The sequence below is a fragment of the Phyllostomus discolor genome, chromosome 4, assembly GCF_004126475.2.
Source record: "Phyllostomus discolor isolate MPI-MPIP mPhyDis1 chromosome 4, mPhyDis1.pri.v3, whole genome shotgun sequence".
NCBI lineage: Eukaryota > Metazoa > Chordata > Mammalia > Chiroptera > Phyllostomidae > Phyllostomus > Phyllostomus discolor.
This window is the reverse complement of record NC_040906.2, coordinates 17,533,485-17,545,465: the sequence shown is the minus strand read 5'-3', so window position 1 is coordinate 17,545,465 and position 11,981 is coordinate 17,533,485. Positions and strand designations below refer to the sequence as shown.

General features: G+C 38.0%; 1 non-coding gene across 1 annotated transcript; it reads left to right on the top strand.

The window, feature by feature from the left end:
- Window positions 1-11,018: 11,018 nt before the first annotated feature.
- On the top strand, window positions 11,019-11,145 carry LOC114495847. Its single transcript, XR_003684512.1, has one exon. It is a non-coding gene; the product is annotated as a small nucleolar RNA SNORA44 (small nucleolar RNA).
- The last annotated feature ends 836 nt before the right edge of the window (window positions 11,146-11,981 follow it).

Sequence of the window (11,981 nt, the reverse complement as noted above, 5' to 3'; positions counted from 1 at the left end):
TGTAAATTAATTGTTTTCAAACATGGTATTAATGGAAATAAGGCATAAAAAAGACCACTTTTTTCCTGTTTTTCAACAAAGTTGTTTTACTATTATGCAACTTTTTTTTTAAATTAAATGATGATGATGAGTTCACTGAACTCTCCAAAAGGTCTAGTTTTACTGTCATATTGAGTAGAAAGCCTGATTTTAAATATGCCCACTGGAAACATTTACTAATAATCTAAAATGTTGTTTTTAGTATTCATACAAAAAGTGATATTGTGCCCTGGCTGGTGCCGCTCAGTGGATTGAGTGCTGGCCTACAAACGAGAAGACAGGTTCAATTCCTGGTCAGGGCACCTGCCTGGGTTGTGAGCCAGGTCCCCAGTAGGGGGCGTGTGAGAGGCAGCCAATTGAATATATCTCTCACACATTGATGTTTTCCTCCCTCTCTCTTTGCCTCCCTCCTACTCTTTCTAAAAATAAATAAAATCTTTTTTAAAAAGTGATATTGTGCATCATATTGAACAAGTATCTTTACTTCTTTAGTTAAAACTAGGAAGACCTGGAGAGATAAAGTCAAGAGTAGCATTCATAAAGTTACTCAATATTTCTATCAATTAAAAGCAATATTTTAAAAAATTTTAGGGTAAGTATATTGTATATAAATACACACACATTTATATACTTTTAAAGTAAACAACTTTCTTAAAAAGCAACTTAAGCTTCAAATTTGCAATTAAATGCTTTTGATGTTAGGTTCAAAGCTTTATTATTTAATTGCTTAATTTAATATTCACTGTATTTACCCAAATTGTGATCTATAGCTTACTGAATGCCCATGGTGTGCTACAGAAAATAACACAGGGCTTTTTCCTCTGCTTGGGTTACCCACATGTGAATTTCCCAAAGCTTATCTCTACTAAGCGTAATAAGCACAGCTGCTAAAAGACTCAGGTAAATCCTATTTCCTTTCAAAATTAAAAAGCTCTTTTGACATTCTCAGAACTCCAACAGGCATTACTCATTAAACTTTTAATATTGTCTCTTTTTTCTCAATAAAATGAAATTCATTTTTATTTTAAAGAACTTTTGTTTATTTTGATATTCTCCTTCACAGCTTTTTTAAATTTCTTTCTTTTTAGAGAGAGGGGAAAGGAGGAAGGAGGAAAGAGATGGAGAGAAGCATCGATGTGACAGAGAAACATTGATTTGTTGCCTTTCCTATGCGACCCCCAAACAGGATCTAATCCTGCATCCCTGACCAAGAATCGAACTGGCAACCTTTTGTTTTGGGGGAAGACGCCCAAGCAACTGAGCCACACCAGTCAGGGCCTTTTTTCATTTTTTTGTGTGGGAAGGGTATTAATATGTGTCCTTTCTTTATAAAATGATAGTGCAAATTGATGGTGGTGGTTGTTTTCTCATATCTTTCTGGTATGTACATTTCCCCAACATTTCTCTCGGTGGTGACATTTTACCACTCTGGCCAGTGAGAAGCATTACTCTGTAGCCTTCCTTGCCCTACGCAGTACTATTATTGTGCTTTCACAAATTTCTGTGATAGTGTGGTCTTGTCTGAGCCTCTACACTGGACCACATGCTTCTTGAGAGCCCTGAAGCTCACGTTCATCCCCACATTGCACCTAGAATCCAGCATCGCAGTCAGAGTGGTCTTCATAGATGTTAGTTGACTCTCGTTAAGCTCTCATACCCCATTCTCCAAACAGGGCCCAAGTTCTCTTTACAAATGGTCTCTCTCCTCTTACACACACATGCAGATATACACACACTCACACAGACAATCTGTCTTTAAAACTTCTGACGTCCTCCACTGACGTTAGGGTGAAGATCTACATCCTTATGTTAGTATGGTTTAATAGATTTGCAAAAATAATGCCTACCTACCTTCCCTAGCTGCACTGTATACCCATTTAGGCCTCATTCTCTTTATAAATCAAATAAACCTGCTTCTATTTTCAGGAAAGTGCCATTTTATTCTTTGCCCAGAGAATGAACACATAGGAATGTCCTTGGCCCAGTCCATTCCTACCCTTGACACAGAATTCAGCTTAAATCTTACTTCTCTGAAGCTTCTTTGACTTATGTGTACTAAGTATGCTTTAGTCCCCATTTATAATTAATTATATCTTTATTTATGTGATTATTTGCATGTCTCACCTTTAGACCCTGAGTCAGATGAAGACAAGGATCTCCTCTTTCTGGCTCATCATTTAACCCGGCACTCTGCTTGGTGCCTGCTATATGGTAGATGTTAATAATAGATAAACGTATGCATTTTACTGAATTTATTTTTTATCAAACACTTATATAGTGTTTACTAATGTTGACAGGTGCCAGTGTAAGTATTTTTAGAATGTTAGATTCTATAATCTGTGAGTCCTGTGAGCCCCCTTTTCAAGCTCTTTCAGCTGTGTGTTTCAGACTGCATTTTAATCAACACTGTATCAAATTTGTGACATCAAGCACAAGTTTTAAATAGACAGGGTATGTCTCTGGGCCATTGTAAAGGTGAACCTTTAGGAAGCTTTCTTGTGAACTCTACCTACCATCCTAAAACATGTCACCTAACACCCAAATTGTAATGTAGAGAGAGGTGACAAAACTCTGCAAAGTTAATGGCAACGCATTCACCTTGATGTGGACCCATTTTTTAAATGACCCTTTTTAAATAATCTAGTAATGCCTGGGAGAAGTGTGCCTTCAAGTACATCACATATTCATGAAATGAATAGTTGTTAGGTAATCGAGCAGTAGACAAAAAGGCCTTTAGTAATTGTTAGGAACACAGAGACCCACGTGGAAAATCTGCGAGTAGTACTGAGTTCAACAAAACATAATCAAGCCACCGAAAGCGACCAAGCCACCAAAAGCAACTTGGAAAATGTTCTAAAATCATTCATTAGCTTGAGTTTCTTAAAGAATGGTAAAGTGAATTCAATATCCTTATTTTCCCCTTGTCCCTTAAATAAAAATCTTAAGGCAGAGACAATCTCCTGAAGATTTTCACTCCTTAAGCCCTACCACATACTCATCCTTTCCTGTCTTCAACTCTCTGATCACGTGATCTGGCTTCCTGCAACGTGCACCATTTTGAGCACTCTAGTTTGTCTCAACTCTCAACATCTGTTGTTTTTTTTCCCCCAAAAACATTCAGAGGTCTTTTCTTTTCCATACTTCTTCTACTCTCCAATTACTTCCTTGGTGAAATGAGGAGAAATTTTAATTTTTTTTCACACTTGCTATGTATGGTGCATGCCAAACTGTAGTGTGCAGAGAGTCACCTGGAGAGCTGGGTAGAACAGGTTCCTGAGCTCCACCAATCGGAGGTTACAGTTCAGTAGGTAAGCAATCAGGTCTATGAAACTGCATGATCCTCATGGTTTGTGTTTCCTGTCCTTTTTAAAAACTCTTTGCCTAGCCCTGGCTGGCATAGCTCAGTGGACTGAGCTCGGGCTGCGAATCAAAGCATCGCAGGTTCGATTCCCAGTCAGGGCACATGCCTGGGTTGCATGCCATGGCCCCCAGCAACCACACATTGATGTTTCTCTCTCTCTGTCTCCCTCCCTTCCCTCTCTAAAAATAAATAAATAAAATCTTAAAAAAAAAACCAAAACCAAAAACCTCTTTGCCTAACTGAATGTTTGTTTATCCTCTGTTTGCTTCTTGAAGTTTGACAGTTTGAGCTCTCACTTTTAGGTCCATTTCAGATTAGCTTTAGGTGTGGTATCAAGTATGAATAGAGGTTTACTTTTTCCCATACACATATCCAATTGTTTGAGCATCGTTAAATCACCCTAGCCTATCTGTGACAACCAGTTGGGCTGGGTATGTGTGCACGTATGTCTGGTGTCTCTATCTGTGTTCCAAACTGTGTTGAATGTTATACTTTTACAGTAATCCTTGAAATTGGTACTATTAGTCCTCCAAACTTGTTTTTCTTTTTCAAAATTGTTTTAGCTCTTCTGGGTTCTTTGAATTTCCATGTAGATTTCAGAATAAGCTTGTCAATTCCTTTAAAATTATCCTGCCAGGATTTTGGTTGGTATTGCATTGGTTCAATATAGAGAGAACTGAATAAGCATTGCTATCTTAATCCTGAGACTTCCGAGTTATGCTTGGCAAATATCTCCCTTTGTTTAAGTTTTCTTTGATTTCCTTCAGCAAAGTTTTGTAGCTTTTAGTATATAGCTTTTGCACATCTATTCTCTAGAGTTATAGGGCTATTTAAGTTTTCTATTTCTTCTTTTTTTTAATGTTATTATTTTTTTAAAGATTTTATTTATTTACTTTTAGAGAGGGAAGGGAGGGAGAAAGAGAGAAAGAGAGAAACATCAATGTGCGGTTGCTGGGGGTCATGGCCTGCAACCCGGGCATGTACCCTGACTGGGAATCGAACCTGTGACACTTTGGTTCGCAGCCCGCGCTCAATCCACTGAGCTATGCCAGTCAGGGCTCTATTTCTTTTTAAGATTCACTTAGAAATTGCTCTCTTTTTAAAAAAAAATTGCCCATATCAAAGAGAATTTGCCTTTATAAAAATGCTTCTCAATATTGAGATACTACCAGACGAGGACCACGCGGTGACAGCACTGTGCTACAACCCTACAAACTGCCAGGAGTCTAACAGATTTTTGCTTGGTACTCACTATTTTATTTGCTACAATTTACCGAGATACCTTTCAGCAAATAACTCTCAGGAAACAGACTGACATCAAGCTCTTAAATATTACTCCAACTATACATTTTAAGTCACAGTTTGTTCAAATTTTAGAATGGAAGGCATATTCAACTGTCAGTATGACTGTGAGTGACTTTTAACATCTATTCTTGTCCAGCTTAATATACAGGATCATATCCTTATACTCACAAAATCTTGTCTCAGGGTAGAAAGAAAATGACAGGCTGTAACTGAAATTATTTTTGTAGCAAATTGAGTAAATGCTGCCCTGTTTTCAGCTATCCCAGAATACTGCAACAGCAGTGATTACTGAGAAATACCAAATTACCCCAAACTGACATACATACAACTAAAGAACATAAGGAATTTAGTCAAATGTTGATAGGTAATTAATGGCTAACTATCAGCCTAGTAGGGATCATTGATACTTTCCTTGCAGGGAGAAATCTGCCCTGGGCCTTTGTTAGTTTATACTTCACAAAAGTCTGATTCTACTACTAATTTAGCTATTTCCTGAGTGAAAATAAATGGATTTCTAATATCCCAGCATAAAGGTATTAGGTCTGTGGTTCAGACTAAGTAGTTTGATTGCTAACACTTTAAGAACTCTGGCTGACTCCGTATGAACTTGAATTCTAAAGGGATACATTTCTGAGTCAGTGACCATTTCTCAAGTACAGGCAGCACCCCGGGTCAGCCGGTCACATGCTGGGAACAGATGGTGTCTCGTATTCATTCCCCCGTACTCCTCTTTCTCCCGACTCTTCGGGGCTCTGTGTCAAAGAGGACTGGCGGAGGGTGGCCGGGCGGGGGGGACATGCAGTGCAGTGTCCAAGCCACGTTTACACTGAGGAAAGGAAAGAACAATTGTTGAGGGAGGGAATGTTGACCTTTTAAATGTAAAGTAGATAAGAAATTCCTAGAGCTTAGGAATTGGCAGGAAGGCAGTGTGTCAGGCCCTAGGCATCATGACAGCCACAAACCGTTGTGCAAACTGAAATAAACTTCAGAAACCTATTTTGCTTTATTCCGGTCAATTAGGGGCCTGAGGAAATTCAACTCAATTGTAATAGCCAATGAATAATAAAGGTAAGTATAAGCAGCTGAAAGGGAAGACTTGTAAATTATCTCTGATGGAATAAGGTATAAGTGAACATCAGTATATTCAGAGGCAAAGACTAAAAAGGAAGTATGAGCGATAACCAGGTGACACAGATGGCTGGAAAGCACTTTGTGTGTACTCTCGTCACTTTTCTCAGGACATTTCTTACTTTGTTTCACAGTCATTTGCTGACAGATTAGTTTCCTGAGTCAACTGTGAACTTCTTAAGGTTGAGAAACTTCATTTATCTTTGTTTCTCTAGCACTCAGGCCACAAACTGGAACTTAAATGAGTGACCGAAGATGATACGCATATGACCAACGAACACATGAAAAGAGGCTCAGCATCACAAATCATCAGGGAAGTGCCAGTGCAAACCACAGCAAGACATTGTCTCATAGTAGCCACCCCTGGGATGGCTACTACCACAAAAACAGAGAACAGGACTGGCCAGGATGTAGAGAAATTCCGTGGAACCCTTGTGATTGTCAGTTGGAATGTAAAACAGTGCAGCTACTGTGAGAAACAGGATGGAGTTTCCTCAAAAAATTAAAAATATGATCCAGCAATTACACTTTTAGGTATCTATCCAAAAGAACTGAAAGCAAAATCCTGAAGAGGTATTTGCACAACCATGTTCACAACAACATTATCCACAATGGCCAAGGTACAAGCAACCCAAGTAGCCACTGACGAATGAATAAAGAAATTGTGGTATATTCACATAGTGAATACCATTCAGCCTTAAATATTCTGACACATGTTAAGACATGGATGAACCTTGAGGACATCATGCTAAGTAAAATGAGCCAGTTCCCAAAAGACAAATATTGTGTAATTCCACTAATATGAATTACCTAGAATAGGTAATCAAACCCACAGAATCAGAAAATAGAATGGTGGTTGCCAGAACAAGTTTGGAGAAATGGGGAGTCATTTTGTAATGAGTAGAGAGTCTCAGTGTCGCAGGATAAAAAAGTTTTGGAGATGGTTACTCAAGAATGGGAACATGCCCTGGCTGGTATAGCTCAGTGGACCGAGCTCGGGCTGCAAACCAAAGGGTTGCCGGTTCGATTCCCAGTCAGGGTGCATGCCTGCGTTGCAGGCCAGGTCCCCAGCGGGGGACACATGAGAGGCAACCACACATTGATGTTTCTCACCCTCTCTTTCTCCCTCCCTTCCACTCTCTCTAAATGAATAAATAAAATCTTTAAAAAAATGGGAACAGTTTAAGTACTGTTCTAAGTATGCAGTTGAGTACTATACACTTAGAACAGGTTAAGATAGTTAATTTAATGTATGTATTTTTTACAACAATAAATATATTTTTAATGAATAAATGAATGTGTAAAGAGTAAGCAACATAAACATATTTATAAAAATAAGTAGAAAATCTGGCAATTTATGATATCTTATGTTTTAATTTATGGGTCAAAAAATAATAAGTCTACGGCACTACCCCATACAGCATTTGCAGCTGCGGGTATGTTGAAATAACCCAGATACCACGTGTGCCTGGTATTTGTTGGACCCAGAGGAATACAGTATCCTGTTTGGCATTCCGCAGTTTGAAGAACTGTGAAAAAGATTTTCATGTCCAGAAAAAGAAAAAAACACTCAAAGATAAAAAAAAAGAAACAGAAAACATGTAAACAATTCATTATTTTAAAGAGGAGGAGGCCAAGAGTCCACTGAGTCTTCCCATTCTGGTGGGATTATTGCAGTGGACAAGTTCTAACTTCCCAGGTAAAATGGGCTCACCCTGCTGTAAGAGAGATTTAAGAAGGTCCACAAAAGACACCAATGAAAATTTTCAACTTTCTATTAAAGTAGAAGAGTAGCATGCAATGTTCATATGTGCCTGGTCTCTGTGAAATTAGATGTTAATTTGCAGATTTCTGTTTGTAGAAAAGAAAGCACAAACACGATTTTATTGCTACGCTGCATTATTAACCAGTCTGATATCTGGCTGTGCAATCTTATTTCAGCATTCCATGTTTTATTGTCTGTAAGTACTCAGGCTCTCAAATTCCCCTTTAATTAGATTTATCATGTTTTTGGTCCCTTCACTAAAGAGTAAAATAATTAACACTCACTATGGCTGTGTAGGAGTCATATTTTTAACTTTCTGAAAGTTATACTTTTACCTAATGTTACTATCTGTGGATTTCATTAAGATGAAACTTTCGTGTTTCAGATAGTACATAAATAGAAGCAAATAAAACTCATGGATCTATGTATGGAGCAAAAGGAAATGAGAGTATAAAAACAAGGTCCCAAAGGAGCCCCCACCGACCAAATCTGAGACGATTTGTGCCTCGATTTAAATAATAAGGATAATAACATATAACTGGAATAATTAAATAAGAATCCACTCTGGCTGGTGTAGCTCACTGGATTGAGCAGGGACCTGTGAACCAAAGGGTCGCCCATTCGATTCCCAGTCAGGACACACGCCTGGGTTGTGGGCCGGTCCCCAGTGGGGGCCATGTGAGAGGCAACCACACATTGCTATTTCTCTCCCTCTGTTTCTCCTTCCCTTCCCCTCTCTCAAAAAAATAAATAAAATCTTTTAAAAAAAGAATTCAAGAATACATGCTGATATAATTAAATGAATGAATAAATGAATGAGGGAGAAAGGAAAGCTCTTCTTCACATTATAATGTGGGAGCAATAAAGGATATAGAAAATCATGGTTCAAACAATTGATGAATAATTAATTAATCAATCAATAATTAATTTAAGCAAGAATCATCCATGGATGCTTAGATGATGAAAGTTTCATGAGGAACAGGATATTTATATAATCTCAAATATCTCCCCATAAATTAGTCATATATCACAAAGTAGTACAAATTACAAAGAGATATCTTGATATGAGAAGTTATGTGTCCTAAGAAATAATTTCTCTTTGATGATAGTCCTCCTCCAAAATGCAAAACTTAAATCTAATCAGAAGGAAATCTCAAACTAATCCAAACTGAGGGACATTCTACGGAGTAACTAACCGCTATTCTTTGAAAATGCTCGTGTCATTTTATGTAGAGAAAAGGGAATTCTTGTGCACTGTTGGTGAGAATATGAACTGGTGCAGCCACTGTGGAAAATAGTACGAAGTTTCCTCAAAAATTAAAAATAGAAGTACTATAGGATCCAGCAATCCCATATCCGGGTATAAATCCAAAAATACTAAAACACCAAATCGAAGAGATACCTGCACTCATATGTTCATTGCAGCATTACTGACAATAGCCCAGGTTGGAAAACGACCCAAGTGTCTGTCAGTGGTTGAGTGGATAAAGATTGGTACATGCATACAATGGAATTTACTCAGCCTAAGAAAATTCTACTGTTTGTAACTACGTGGATGAACCTTGAGGGTCTTATGCTAAGTGAAATAATCCAGACAGAAAAAGAAACACTGTGTAGTCTCATTTACATGTGAAATCCAGAAAAAAAAAACTGAACACTTAGAAACAGAACAGATTTGTGCTTGCCAGGGGCTAGGAGTGGGGGAAAAGAGAGAGACAGGTTTGCAAAACGGTACAAACATCTAGCTGTTAAGATGATTCAGGTCTGAGTACCTAATTATAACATGGTCACTATAATCGTAACACTGTATTATATACATACTTGAAATTTCTTAGGAGGGTACAACTTAAATCTTCTCAATCAAAAAAACATTTAAAAAATTCGTGTCATTTTAGACAAAGGCTAAGGAAGGTGCTGTTCCAGTGAAGGGGTGGCAACTGAGTGCAGCGTGGTTTATGGACTAGACCCTGGACTGGGAGAAAAACGAAGAACGAACATTAGTAAGACAGCCAGTGAAACTGTAACATTTGAACATGTCTTCTAGGTTCGATCATGATGCAGGATCCATGTTAAATTTAAGTTTGGTCGTCGTCCTGTGGTTATGTAAGGGAAAGTCCTTAGTCTGACAAAACGTATGCCCGCTGAGGATTTCGGGTAAAGGCACATGACGCTTGCAACCCACTCTCAAATAGTTCATGAAAACAAACCTATGTTTAAGTATCTCTGTCACCAAGATGCATACAAGTATACATTTATGTGTGTACCTACGCACACACAGAGAGAGAAAGAGGGAGAAAGAGGGAGAGAGAGAGAGTGTGCACTAGGAAATAATAAAGTAAATGTTGCAAAATGTTAACAAATAGCGAATCTAAGTGAAAAGAATAGACAGCCCACTGTAATGTTCTTGTCAATTTTTAGTGAGATTGAAATGATTTCAAAATCAAATTAAAAAATGGGTTATCGGTGAATAAGACATCGAAAGAAATAGAAAGTAAATAATAAATTCCCATGACATATAATAAAAGGTAGAAATGTTTTTTTAAAATATAGTAGACTAGATATTGACCACTTACATTCATGGGTAGAAAAGGTTTAAACATTTAGATGATTAATATTTGTGTTGTATCCTGAAAATATAAGCATATATAATGGTCCACAAGCAATCTTAGGCAAGGGACCTCATTTCTGGAGAAACAGAAAGCCAGGACGACCTCAACGGGACTTTTGAGTGCAAATTGTTCTCACATAGTGAAACTCACCACCACTGACAATTAGAAAACTGATGTCAATTCAGTGAATTTAGGAAAATATGTGAGTTTGACAAATACTATCCACGCATTTCCCTTAAAACACTGCAAGCCTGTTGACGGATGAAAATTCTCAAACAATTATGGTCTACGACGAATAAGAAAAAAATGCTCTCGTTTAAGAGAAAATAACAATGAACAATTTCAAGGGAAATTATATGAAAAGAATAGGAGTTTCCTACTTGTTTTCGTTTTGTAAGCAGGTGAAGGGGAATGCTCATTTTGATTCTGCTCTGCACACATTGGCAAGGTCTGACAAGAATCCTACATTATGAAGGGAATTTGTTAATGAATTCACAGGAGCCTAAATTATTTTCGTAAGGTCTTGAAGAACCGAAAAGTTGCTAGGGGACTGAGAGAAAACAAATGGAACTGTATCTTTTAAAGAGTTGATTGAAGCAATTAACATCAAATAAGTCAGAAAAAAAATAATTTGCAGTGCAGCAGAAAACAATGAAAGAAAACCCGTACACAAATGGATAATAGGTAACATGTCTCCACTAAGGGAAGTTCATGAGTCATAAAATAGATTAGATTTTCAAGAGGAAGAGCATCAGCTGCCTCACTCAACTGTGAGTGCCCTGGGGATAAGGAGATGTCTACTCCGCTCCGAATGAAATATTATAGATGTGCGGCTGGTTGTAGCCACAGGATCTCCAGCTGCAGGGTGAGCAACCTGGAGACACTGACAGCTCAGGTCTGTGAAATACCTGCAGCTGCCACTTGCCTCTCCTAGTGCAGACAGACAGAAAGAATGGGGAGGAGAATAGATTCATGGGGGAAATACAATGCCCTAACCAAACACTAATGCACTACAGTTCGACTTATACAGAACACCCAATTTAATGCCTAATGATTGTCTGCAAACTTTATTTAAACTGAAACTATAAGTCAAGTATAATGAATAGTGTCTAGCAATGACTGAAGTATAATACAGAATAGACTCATTCTGTCATTCAACGGTCAATAAACAACCAGGGAAGTTCACAGGAAAAAAATGCTATTGTTGCCCTGCCTGGTGTGGCTCAGTGGACTAAACTATGACCTGCGAACCAAAAGGTCACCAGTTCAATTCCAAGTCTGGGCACATGCCTGGATTGCAGGCCAGGTCCCCCATTGGTGATGTGTGAAGCCAAATGATCAATGTTTCTCTCACACATTGATGTTTCTCTCCCTCCCTTCCCCTCTCTCAAAAAATAAATAAATAAAATCTAAAAAAAATGTTATCGTTTTGTTGTCCTCTTTCAAACAGAAAATGCAAACTACTTAGAAAACAATTCAATCAGCGGGAATGCAATGGCTTTGAAGGTGATGACAGAATGGGTTGTTTACTCTGTCTGATCAGTATAAGAAGTACCTATTTTTATTGAGTATAAGAATTGGTTCTGAGTCAAGAAAGAATCATAAGCTGTAGCTAATTATCTCAATGATATCTTGAGGAATGAGGAATTGAAACATGTGACTTAGTACAAAAAGTGCAAGTTGTGAGAGTTTAATACTCAGACCTCCTGCAACAAGTTCCTTATAAAAAGGAAAGCAAGGAAGCAAACAAGTTGCCTGCATCCTTTCTGAGTAG